We start from the raw sequence: 12,827 nt of genomic DNA on the forward strand, positions 1-12,827 counted from the left end.
CAAGTGTAGCAGTGGATTCAAAGACAGCAGATAATTTTTTGTGAGAACAGTTTAACACTAAAATGTCATTGTACATGAAGCATCAACGCAATGTAACAATCCTCATTTCCTCTTCCAAGCTTTCACTGTATGTCTCTAATAATAAATATAAAACCAAAAACTATTTTTTCACTTTTCAGATATGCCTTTACACTGTCATTATTTTAAGCCCAAAAAATTCTATTTTTTTTTCTTCAACATTTAAAACAGAATAAACAAATTAGGAGTTAGGAGTTTTCCTGAAAGCATCCTCTTCGGATACCTACAGACCTAGAAAGACACAGTTCCCAAATTTAAACAATCCCAGAAAAGATCCTCCGGTGTGCCTCTGACCCTGAATGAGGATTGGAAGACTACCCCACTCAGCCTCCAGCACCTTTGACTGGCACAAGGGTTTCCCAACAAGAGACATCCCTGGCTCTCTTCCAAAGTGACTCCTGGAGAAGAACTGGCCGCTGGCTGGGAGAGATGAACAAGAGGAAGAAATTCATGTGAACGAAAAACTGGTTTGCAAAAAGGCTTTACATGCAGCCAAAAGGGCTATGATGGGTTTAGTCTTGTACTGCCAGAGGAAAGATTTGGAAGGATCTTTCTGGGGGAGGGAGGGGCGGGAGGAATTGGGGGTGGTGGGGGAGGCGGAGGAGGAGAGATGAGCACAGTGGTTCAAAAGTGTTTAGATATGCCTACAGAAAGGACTAGCGGGAGGTTACCTAGTCACACCGTCTTAGAATCATAGAATGACTAAGACTGAAAAAGACCTTTAACATCAAGTCCAACAGTCAGCTTTTTGAGCTTGTTCACTCACTCCTAAGTATTACTTTATTTGATAAAGAAGTAGTACCACCGTAAGATACCAGGAGCTCTCCGCAGGGAGCGGGCAGCTCTTCTCTTGGCGTTTGGCAGCGTCCGTCCTGCTTTAAAGTTTTCCGGAGGTGCCCCCGCCCCTCCCCGGCTCCCACCGCCCCGCTGTCTCTCAAGGCGCAACAGAGCTGGCTCCCCGGGCCCCTGCTGCCCCCTTCCTCCTCCTGCGGGAACTCCCCCCGCCCGGGAAAGGCTGGAAAAGGCGGATTTGTGCTGGGACAGCCCCGCCTGCAGCGGCCGCCCTCGGGCGGGGCGCGGGCGCCACCCGGTGGCCGCGGGGCCGAGGTGCACGGGTAGGGCGGCGTTGGGATCGAACGGCCCTGGGAATGAGCAGCGCGAGGATCGGCGTTGGGAATGGCGCTGGGAGCGGCGCGAGGGCCCCTTGCTCCTGCAGACGGCTCCTTCTGCCAGCTGCTGGTTTAAAGCAAACCGCGGGTGGCGGTGCCTGCGGAGCACCCCGGTGAGGGTCTCCGTGGGCAGCCCCTGCCCACAGGTCCAGCGGGTCCTTGAACTTCCTGAATTCAAGGCGCTGATGGGTCCCCCAGCATCACGATTCCCTGCCAGTGCGGCGAGCAAGAAACACAGGGGCAGGAAGGGAAGCATGAAGGTGGCGTTCGCATCGCTCCGTGCAGCGTGGCACAAACCGCGCCTTACCCAGAACCAAATACTGAAAGTGTTGAAAGAAGATGGGACGGGAAGGACCCTCCCAGGCTGCAGGGTCCAGCCTGCGCCTACAGGCCTGCCGAGCACCACGAGGCTCCCCCTGGCCGGTTTATAGCCGCAGGATGGTCCTTGCCTGAGCAGGTCTTGTGTCTCCCCCGTCAGGGCTGGGCACATCTGCTCGCCGGGAAGGACCCTGCAGGCACAGAGCCAGGGCTCACCCTGGGCTCTGCCACCTGCCCGTCGTGCATTTTTCCAGCAAAGGCTCCCCCGAGGCATTCTTTGTCTATTTACGTTGCCTTTTTTTCTTTGATGAGTAATGACAGCTTGTAATCTCGAATGAAAGGGTCAGTATGGAAAGAGATAGCTTCATCTTGTGGTCGGAATGAGAGACAGGAGTGTTCTCATTTCCTGGGCTATATAGTACTGATCTTTTAATTTCTCTGTGCCGAAGTTTCCTAATGGTGTTCAGGTACGTCTTGGGATCCAAAGGCCATTCAGACCTTCTTAGGAGTAACTAAAGACAAGCAAAAGCAATGGCAGTATCTTGGTACTATGACTTTCTTTAGATAATTAGATGGTAACAAATATCTAATTGTAGAAACAGAGCTTTAGGACATCATCAGCACATCTGTACTGATGTTTTCATAGACTGAGTATTCCTTTTAGTTCTCCTCTCTCATCTTTTTTGGCCTTAGATAAGAGAGAAAGAGATTTTTTGGTGACTCCAGTACAAGAGGCCTACTTGAATCAGCCTCTTTGAATAACTTTCTGATCTTTTTAATGAAATAAACAGTGTTATGCATTCATTGCTAAATACTAGTTTTATACCCAGAGTACTGAAGGAGGAAAAGGGTGGCTGACCTGATTTCAGGTGTTTGCAACATCCACTAAGGAATAATTTCTCACAGTCAGCTCTGAAAAGGTCAGAGCCAGGACAGCTGTGGTGACATGGCAGTAGTAATGCAGGGAATATGCATGGGGTGGGAGAGACAGGAGTCAAATGCAGTCTTGCACTGTACAGCATAGCTGTTTTCAGCTGTGAGCCTAAGCAATAGAGGCAAAGCATCATCCATTTCTGAAGACCTGAAGTTGGCGACTTTCCAGCAATGACCAGCATAGCAGATGCACAAGACACTTCATATTTCTTCCCCTTATTGCTTTAAACACAATGAAAGGAATGAAAGAAATAAAACTTGTACCATTGCTTCTTATCTGGTGTGACAGCTTCTGATCTTTGCACAGGAATTAAAGAAATAAAACTTCTTCCTATCACATCTTATCCTACCTCACATCTGCTCATACTTGATAGCAATTTCAGTCTTATCTCTCCAAACACAGTACAAGAAATGCAGTCTGAACATAGAGGAGGAGACATACCACATCTTAAACCAGAAGATCTGTGTCAGATTAAGAAAAAACACAGAAATTTTTTCTTCCTGCTCTATCCAGAGACTGAATCAATGGAGATGTGGTGACTGTAGTTATCAAAATCTACTAGTATCAGTACCAACCTGTAGGATCAGTGGAAATGGCACTGAAGGATACCTGGATTTACTGTGTCCCTGTAACCATTCCAGAAATTTGAGATATCTCATTGTACCTTCACCCTTTCAGCTTTACTCTGAGCTGATAAGCTAAAATCTATATTGACTCAAAAATGTAGTAATGAAATACTGACTTGGATGAAAATGTTGACATCAGTGGCATAGGACTCATTCTAATAATTTAGCACATTCAGATTTTATCTCTTCTAGTTTATTAATTGATCCAGCATGAAAACTTTACTGATGTGAAAAAAAACGTAGCTTTAATGCATCAGAAAAAAAGACACTTCTACCTACTTAACCTGTATTTCTTTAAAATTTTAAGAACCAAGCATCTTTAAGGAGGACCAGCTTCGTCACTCATCTCTTGCCCTGATATTGCATTGCTTGAAGTCAATCAAACAAGTGCCCTGTTGGCACTGTGTCCTTGATGGTGGAGAGCTATGTCCTCAACAAATGAAACCCTATAAGCCTCTACAACTTGAATTGTGCAATAATGTTCCTTGTACAGTGGGAGACCAGACAAATACAGATGAGATGTGATGTTTTGGTTTCCCTTATGATGCTGATACCAAGCATAAGGTGAAACAGCTTTATTAACAAGCTCCTTTCATCTTGTTTTAGATGATAGCTTTTTTCTTGTTGAAAACAGTCTTCCAAAAATGGGAAATTTGTCCAGGCAGAGTTGCAGATTTTGCCTATAGACAATAGATTTGGACTAAAGATCTTGACAATCTCAGATTGCAACAGACCTTACAGAGCTGGTAGTAGGACCCTTTAGGCAAACTTGCTTCCCACAGTCTATAAGAGACTCAGAGGTGAAAACCTGGGTTGCTCATGTCTGGAAGACGAATCAGGATGTACAAAGTCCCCTTTTCTCATCTGCCTCATTAGATCTTGTTTGCCTTGGTCCGCTGATAACTAGGGATGTCTGAGAAAATGTAGAATTGTTTTCTTTCCAGTTTTCTTAGGTGGTTTCTTGTGATTGGAAAAGGAGACCAGCATTCACCTGTGGAGGGACAGAGTATACTGCTTCCAAATCAATGTATCACTGCAGAGTCCCATGTCTCTGACACACAATTCCTCCCACTTCCAGTCTCTCCATCTCTGTTCTATGTTACTATATGCAGTGGACCTCAGGGTAAAAGCACATTTTATCCTAGAGTAAATTTTTATAACTCGGGATGATCCATCAGATAAACACAGCAGTGATTGTTTACATATGTTGGTATTTAAGTTTGCTTGAAGCAATCATTCTGACACTGTAATAAATCCTGTTGTAGGATTAAATGCTCATTTGAATCTTTATTCTTTTAATTTTTAATCCAAGAAATCAAGAAAAGACCAAGAAAGTTTATAGGTATGATATTCAATATACAAACTGTGGAATCCCAACCGAGTTCTTTAAGAGTAGGACATCCTAGAACTGTGACTGCTGAAAGTGCCTTGGACTCAGTAGAGTTTCAGAATATAAACCTCTACCTGTGCATAACCAAACTGATGAAACAATTACAAGAAATTCTTATTCCAGAATGTTTCAGAAGCCCTTTGTGCTTCAGATCATGTATTTCCCAGTCAAGTCAGCAAGAATTAAAAAAAAAACAAAACCAAACCTTGTCACTGAAATTTTTATGCTTCTATGAAAAAAAAAAAAAAGCCCTTTGAAACAGCAAATTTTAAATTTACACTGTGGATTAACAGTTTCCAGTCAACTGACACCAGGCGATACATTTCCTTTTCAAGCTATAGGCAATATGCACACCTTCTAATTTTAGGTTTATGATTTAGATAGCAGCTAAGATCATTTGCAGAGAAACTGAAGCCCTCCAAACCTACTTTTCATGACTTGCCATAGTAGTCCTTCTTAATCTGAGCATATATTTTGGATGTCATTACTTGAGTAATATGACATTCTTTTTCCCCTGGTGTCTCATTCCTTAAAGCAGAAAAGGCTTTTCTCCTTTCTCCTTTGGGACTTGCAATATTTTACTCAATAATGCTGCTGTTGCTGGCTGTCAAAAATATCCTTAAAAAAGCAGTAGGATTGGCTTCAGGTACATACAAAGAGCATTGAACGTGCATAAAAGCACAACTTTCTGAAAGGACAGTTTTCAGCAAGCAATAACCACCTCATACCTTCAGATTTAATATGTCTAAGTGACTGGTAATAATGTAAATTAATTTCCTGACACTTTGTAGGTGTGCTGTTTGAGTTCAGTTGCATTGCATCTTTGCTATTTATGTCTGGCAGACATAACCTGCATACACCTTTTCATGCCTTGTGAGGCAGTGATACTGCCAAGCTGCAACACCTCCAAAACGTGGTAGTATGAAGGGAACTCATGGTTAAGAACATCATGTGGCTGCTGTCCAAGAGGTGGACATCATAAAGCCACAGTGGAGGTGTGAGGTCCAGCTTTCCTCTGGATACTCTTTAAGCTGAACAGTAATTTTTTTCACATTCATTTGTACCTAGAGCAGTCCTTTATGTCCAGCAGTTCACTATGTCGGAGGTCACTTAATGTGAAACCATTTCTCTGAGGAGACTGAATTTGTGGTGACAAAAAGTATCTTTTAAGAGAAATGCATTTAGGCAGTGTGGGAAAGAATGGCACAACCAGCATGTGAGCATGTGAAATTTAACTGGAGATTGAAGTAATTAGCCCAAGGAATCACCTGTTCTTCTTTTATTAAGTTTGGAAAAATTCAAGCAAAGAAGGGGAGTATAATGCTATCTTTGTAAGGGGCCAGTTCTCAACATTCCAATGTTCATATTTTGTCATTTCATAAAACCTATAGCAAAAAAAGCTTTGTTTTTTTGCTGAGTTAGACTAAATCATACAACTCACTCAATATACACTTCATGGCTTAACGTAATGCTGTTCTGTCTGAATTCATGCCTGGTTTACACCACTGCACACGGCAACGTGCTTTATTTTTGACACTTACTGAGTTTAAAGTTTACTGAAGTTTAAAGTTCAGAGTTTACTGAAACTTAGATGATACTAAGTTTCATTACCCCATCATTCAGGAGAAAAAAACCCAGCAAACTCAGAAAGAGAATATAATAAAAAATCCCAAAATAAATTTAACAGCTTTTCCTAATAAAAGCAGCACATTTTCGATATAGATACTTAAAATAATGGGGTTAAAATTTAATAATGTCTGCATATATCAGCAAAACACACTGAATCACACTGTACACTGCTCTGTTTTAATATACTGAACTGAATTGCCAGTCTGAACCAGTACAGTTTTCATCCTTCCTTTTCATCTGACTCATAGGTTTGGTAAAACATAATAATATAATAATATATGTCTTCTATTTTTTCAAATAAGGCATATGTCCAAACATTTACCCCCTATTTGACATACAGGAAAGAATATTTTAGAAATACATTACACAGCAGTAAAAAAAATATCAATGTTGATAAAGTGTTCAGCTACTCAGAGATTGGCATCTAGGGGAATGTGGCTTTTCAAATGTTCAAAGACATAAAAAAATCCTTTGTTTGCACATTCCAGGTCTTAATCCATAGACAGACAACTAGATTTATTTCCTTATGGCTTCCATCCTCTTATAAAGCAACTTTAAGAACAAGAGACTCTATGAGTTACAGAAATTTAGAAGCCAAGGGATTTTTTTTTCTGTTGTGCTTGTAGTACTATTCTGATACCCGAGCCTTCCACTTATCTGATGAATTATGGTTATGACAATTTAGCATTCTCAGAACACCTGCCATTGTACATCAAAATCCACCTTCAGAGAGAAGGGTGCAGTTTTATCCATATTATCTTTGCTGGAAATTTAAGAGACCTTTAATTGTAATGGTGTCTTTGGAGAGAAGAATGTGCACAATTCTTGTAAACCATGGATAAGTTAAGATGGAAAATATTTGTTGTTAAAGCTGGAGAGAAAAGCTGTTTCAGCTAAATACCTGTGCCTTTTGTGTCAATGTAGATTGTTTCTAAGAATAAACCAATTTTTTTTCTGTACATTCTCACATTTTACTATATGTTTGCTTGCAGTTTCTATTCTCTGCTAGCTTAAGACACTTCTGAATATTTTTCTTTACCTCTGTAATAATCTTTCCTTTTAGAAATAGTTTACACTCAGGGAAGGAGGAAAATCTCAAAGGGAAAACCATTTTCACTCCCCAAACTCCAGGGTAAAAAACTATCTATCCAGTCTGTACTTAAACTGGGTCTGAATTTTCTTGCCATTTTTTTCACCTTTAAGCAGTTTTCATTGACAAAAGACACATTAGCATCTCTCACCTGACTGCATAAATCATAAGTTCCTTCCTACTTCCATTTCCAAGACTTTAGTGTGACTAAAGCCCATCTTCCAGAGAGGAATTGGTCCCCACCTGAGTATAACAAGACATGACAAATCCACCACCACCTTTTGCAATTGCTGAAGTGGCTATTAAAAATATGTGACTTATGTCAAATCATACATCCCAGGCTTTTGGGTTTACCTGTTTTCAATAGACCTTGATTTATTTTTTTGCTTGCAAAGTTTCTCCTTCACCTGCTACTATATGCTGTCCCAGAACTTTGTAGGAGGGGAAAAATAGGTTGAAAACAGAGAAACAGAGGTTGAAAGTGGGGTTTTATTTTTCACTACTCCCAGGGTGTACGGAAGAAGTACATAAGTCCTCCTCTTGTCCTTTCCCAGCTATTTTACTAATCCTCAGCCCACTTACCCTTAGGCACTGATCCCCAGAGCCCCCTGCGGTCTGCCAGGAATAATAAACACAAATTCGATGTTGATCTTTCTTCCACCTGTTTCTCCTGCTTTCTTCAGTAGATACAAATCCTGTCTTTCTCATACGATTCAGGAGAAGTTGCACCAGTTACCAGTTGCCCTCATGGCCCTCAAGTCTTGGTTCTGATCCAGCCTTATGGAGATAATTAATATCTGTTTGGTCAGCGAAGAAGACATCCTTTGCACCTCTAAGCTGCAAACGAATACAAGTAATCTGTGCCCCAGTAAATTCTTCCTAGACAATGCAAATGCCTTCCCATACTACTGTTTTGGTTTTTCTTTTAGTAAAAAAAAAAAGAAGTGTTATGTCCAATTTTTGACTGCATAGACATGAAAACAGGGCTTGTTTTCCCTTCTAAGTAGTGAACACACAATATAAATTTGCATCAGCATGTTACGGTGTCTAAAAATGGTGGTTTTTTTTTGGCAATGTGTCAAGCAAATTTCCTTCTTTCTGTCCTTCCTTCTTTCCTTTTTCTTTTGCCATTTCCTTGCCTTTTTTTTTCTTTTTTCTTTTTTTTTTTTTTTTTTTTAAATTATGTTCTGTAAATGTGAATAACCTCACTGTAACCACAGAATATGCCAAGTTGGAAGGGACCCACAGGGGTCATTGAGCCCAACTCCTTGGCCCTGCACAGGACGCTCCCCAGGGGTCACACCATGTATCTGAGAGCATTGTCCAGATGCTTCTTGAACTCTGTCAGGCTTGGTGCTGTGACCACTTCCCTGGGGAGCCTGTTCCAGTGCCCAATCATCCTCTGAATGAAGAACTTCTTTCTAATATCCAACCTAAACCTTCCCTGATACAACTTCAAGCCATTCCGTTGGGTCCTGTCACTGGTCACCACAGAGAAGAGATCAGTGCCTGCTCTTCCTTTTCCCCTCACAAGGAAGCTGTAGACTGCAACGAGGTCTCCCCTCAGTCTCCTCCAGGCTGAACAGACCAAGTGACCTCAGCCGCTCCTCATACGGCTTTCCCTCAAGAACCTTCATCATCTTGGTTGCCCTCCTTTGGATGTTGTCCAACAGCTTAATATCTTTCTTATGCTGTAGCTCTTCTGTGGAAGAAAACTTGTGTCCTGCAGGTTGATACACTGAGACTCTTAAATCACTTTTCATATTTTTTGGCTTTGCTATAAGTGCTCAAGTCAACACCACCAATTTGAAATGGATTTCTGCCTCTGTCAGTTTCTGTTTGGTGCTCTTTGAAACAGAAAAAAAATATTTCTATAGTATTACTACAAGATTCTCATGTATATAAGTGATTGTAATAATGAGAGGACTGCTTAGTGCTCCAGCAAATCAGGGTCTCTCATTCCATCTAGGCTGTTAGAAACAAAACCCTCTCAATATCTGTGGCCACACTGAAGAACATTTAACTTGAATATTGTTGAAGCTTGTGGGGACATAAAACTGTCCCTGGATTTTTGCATATGAAGAATGATAGACTTTTAAACAATCAGAATGGACTGACTCCAAATATCCAGAAGTAAGCTAAAGAGAAATTTGAAAAAAAAAAAAAAGGTTATAGTAAATCCTTTTTCCATATAGGCTTTATCTATAGTGTGTAGATAGATCTCTAGATGAAGGGTTGAATTTTATCAAACGGACTTAGAAATACACTGTCTCACTCTTCAGGAAACTTTCAGTTTCTGCCATTTTTTTCTAAGGGGCTTTTTGCTCTATAGTAAATTACCCTGAGATCTTGTGCACTGAACTCAGTTGATTTCCCTAATTCCTAAGCAGACCTGTCAGTAAACTCAAAATACAGACTTGAAACTATGAGAGAACAGACAGCATAATGATATACCAAATTGTTAGTACAATGCTAATGGCTGTCTTCATAAGGTGTCTGTGGTCCTGTGAGTAGAGCATAGGGTTAAAGAGGGTAAGTGATGGAGTGATTTTGCTCCTTCTGAATCAGAATCAACTCATTCTCATTTTGAATGAAACCAAGTACTTTGGAATTATCATAAATGCAGAGAATAGGAAGGTATGGAAGCCATTTCTAAAATATTCAACACAAAGAAAGGGAGGAGACAAAGCTCCTCTGTTTTAGGCATTTGTGTTGCAAAATGAAACTATCAGAACAAAAATCCATACTGGCAATCAAAATTAAATATATACGTGAAAGGAAAAATTCATTTTAAGAGTAGCATTTGAATTGCCATAAAAATTGATGATGGTAGGATCTGCAGGATTTGTTCCCATCTACCACTAATCCATAGCATTGCAAAGAATTGAAAAGCCTACTTTAAGTTGGTAGACACAGAGTGACTTATTCAAACTTCTTGCTTTCACTTAAATTACATACCAACATGTAAGCAATAAGACTTTTCTCTGTTTTCCCCTCTAACCACAGCCTATGTGTAAAACCAGGTAGCAGAAATTTTAGCCCACATCTCTATTAAACTGGGTAATGACTATTCACCATGCAGTTTTTTGCAAGTACAGACAGGGCAACCGTTCAAGAAAAACAAGAAATTTCCTGCTGTATATGAACTGCTCATAAACACTTGAGCCCTGGCACTTTTTACTCAAACCCTGCAGGTCTCAGATGCCTAGTATTAATAGACATTGCTAATTACAAGCAGGGTGGTTAAAGTAAATGTTTTGCCATACAGAACATTAATTGACACTGTTGTTGGAGAGAATGAAGGGCCATGTGTATGGGGAACTGTTTTCCCAGTGAGAAGGCTCAAGTCACTGCAGTTTTTGCTGGGTTTATTCACATTTTCCCAAAGTAAGTCTAGATTTAGACTGCATTCTTTGCCTTAGAAGACCAAGGAGGGAACTGGGATTCTTTTCTGGCTCCCATGGTTCAAGGTGGGAGGTAGTCCACTGAAGACCTATTACCATCAAGTTTCCATAGCCATACTGGCCAGGCATTTTAGGGTGTGAAGTCCAGGTTTAGTTCACTGCTTATGCTGTAACCCTGCTGTAAAGTCAAGGTTTAGTTCACTGCCCATGCTGTAGCTCTGCTATTCTACTTATCTGTGTCTCATGTATTATACCTTCTGTCCCTGTGCTTCACTCAGCTGTGCTGATCATCAGAGCAAAAAAACCATCAAACAGGACCTCCCATTCTCCTCTGAGTTATTCAGAGGATTTTTGCTAGGGGATTCTTTCATATACCTCATGTTTCTGGTCTTCATTCAGGAGCACAACGCCTATCTTTGGAACACAAGATTTATTAGCTTGTTCTGGCTGCTTCTTGCCTAAAGAGCAGCCATTTCAACTTTTGACAATACTTGAAATCCTCTTCAGTCCATCTCCCAGCTTTTAGGATGAAATTAAGGATGACAGGAAATGTTGAGTTAATAACTAGGAGACTAATGAAAGTGAGGTAACTGAGAAGAAGGTATAAGACAGAGTGGTCATAATGCATCATATACTTACACAGAGGAAAAGCTGTTAGATGTGATCCCTAAGAATTTACTCTTCCCAACATAAAGCTAGTTGAAAGCTAAAGAAATTATCACTAGTAAAAGCAAATTCTTAGTTTACCCTGTTTGTCCAGTATCTCCAACTGGGTGGGAATAATTTTACCTACATGACAAAATTTAAAAAATAAAGAGAAAAGGTGTAGGAAATCAGTATAGAAATTATCATCTCATCTGACCTAAGAAGGAAAAAAGTGAATTTTACTTCATTTTTTTTTTTCAGAAAGAATTTAAATATGTCCAAACAGAGATATTTACTGTTGTGGGGTCTTTTTAGTCCCTGAATTGCTATTGTACAGCAAGTAAAACCAAAGTGTTGCAGAAGAAAGGGGGAAATCCCTCAATTTATGGGGTGTTACTTTGCACAGAGAAGGGCTGAGGATTCAGCAGATTTCTAGCAAGAGTCATGGCTGACTAGGGGGTTCTATGGAGGGACTGGAGCTAGGCTAAGGGAAGTACAGCTGAGGCAGTTCAAGTTTAGATCTTCCAGTCTCCCTATAAAGTGGAAACACAAAGGACTCTGGGGTATATTCTAAGCCTCTCTATTTGAGGTAGGTAGGCTTTGCAGATAAACTGTGCAGCCTGCAAGGACAGAATCGTATGTTGCCTGGTGAACCTGCAGAGATTAAATGCCTGAAATAAAATATTTTCTGAAAACATCATTAGTATATTAAATATTAACAAGATCAGCTTTACATAATAACACCGTAGTCTCATTTGATTAGTCCTGGTTTGCAAATGCACATTTTATACCTTCCCTTCTGTACAGAGCACAGCAGCTTCTCATGTATTTTTAACTCTGAAACACAAAATTCAGGTGTAGATTTCCCTCTGTACAAGAGAGGGCAGCCTAGTCATAGTAATAGTGCCTCTGGAGCTCTGGACGTCTGGAAAATCTGTTACCTTATTTGTTATGCTTGACTGCACAAATTGAAAATTAATCTTTTTTCTTCATTTTATGGGGGACTGGAGACTACTCTGAGACTTCTTATGTTTGAAGGAAAGTTACAAAATAAAATCCCTTGTTTTATTCATGGGAAATATCTGCTAATGTGATACAAATATGTGGGTTTCTTCAGTGATAAATTACTTTACAACTTGTAGTGTGAAAGCCGAGCTGAATCAGAGCCCTGTGTCTGGACTGATCTCATCAATTTTGGTTCCTCAGCAGGGATTTGGCTTTTGATCACACACTTCTTAATAGATCCAAATATCTAGACACTATGGCCTCTTGTGTTTAAATCCTTGCTTCTTGAGTTTATTTCATGCATCGCTTTTTTGTCTTAAAAGCTGAGAGGTGCAGCACAGGGTCAGACTGAAGGTCTGCATTGTCTCGTAATCTGTCTCTGAGAGTGGTTACAGCAAATGCTTGGGGAAGGAATATAACAGATAGGGTGAACACAGAGGGATCGTTGTCTGACATACCTTCCACCCTCCAACAGTCACTGGTCTGAAACAACAAATTCTTGAGCCAGAGTTAGTATCTTGAGAGCCACTCTTTCCTTC

Source organism: Myiozetetes cayanensis, unplaced genomic scaffold (genome assembly GCF_022539395.1).
Source record: "Myiozetetes cayanensis isolate MyiCay16 unplaced genomic scaffold, myiCay2020 scf1, whole genome shotgun sequence".
Lineage (NCBI taxonomy): Eukaryota > Metazoa > Chordata > Aves > Passeriformes > Tyrannidae > Myiozetetes > Myiozetetes cayanensis.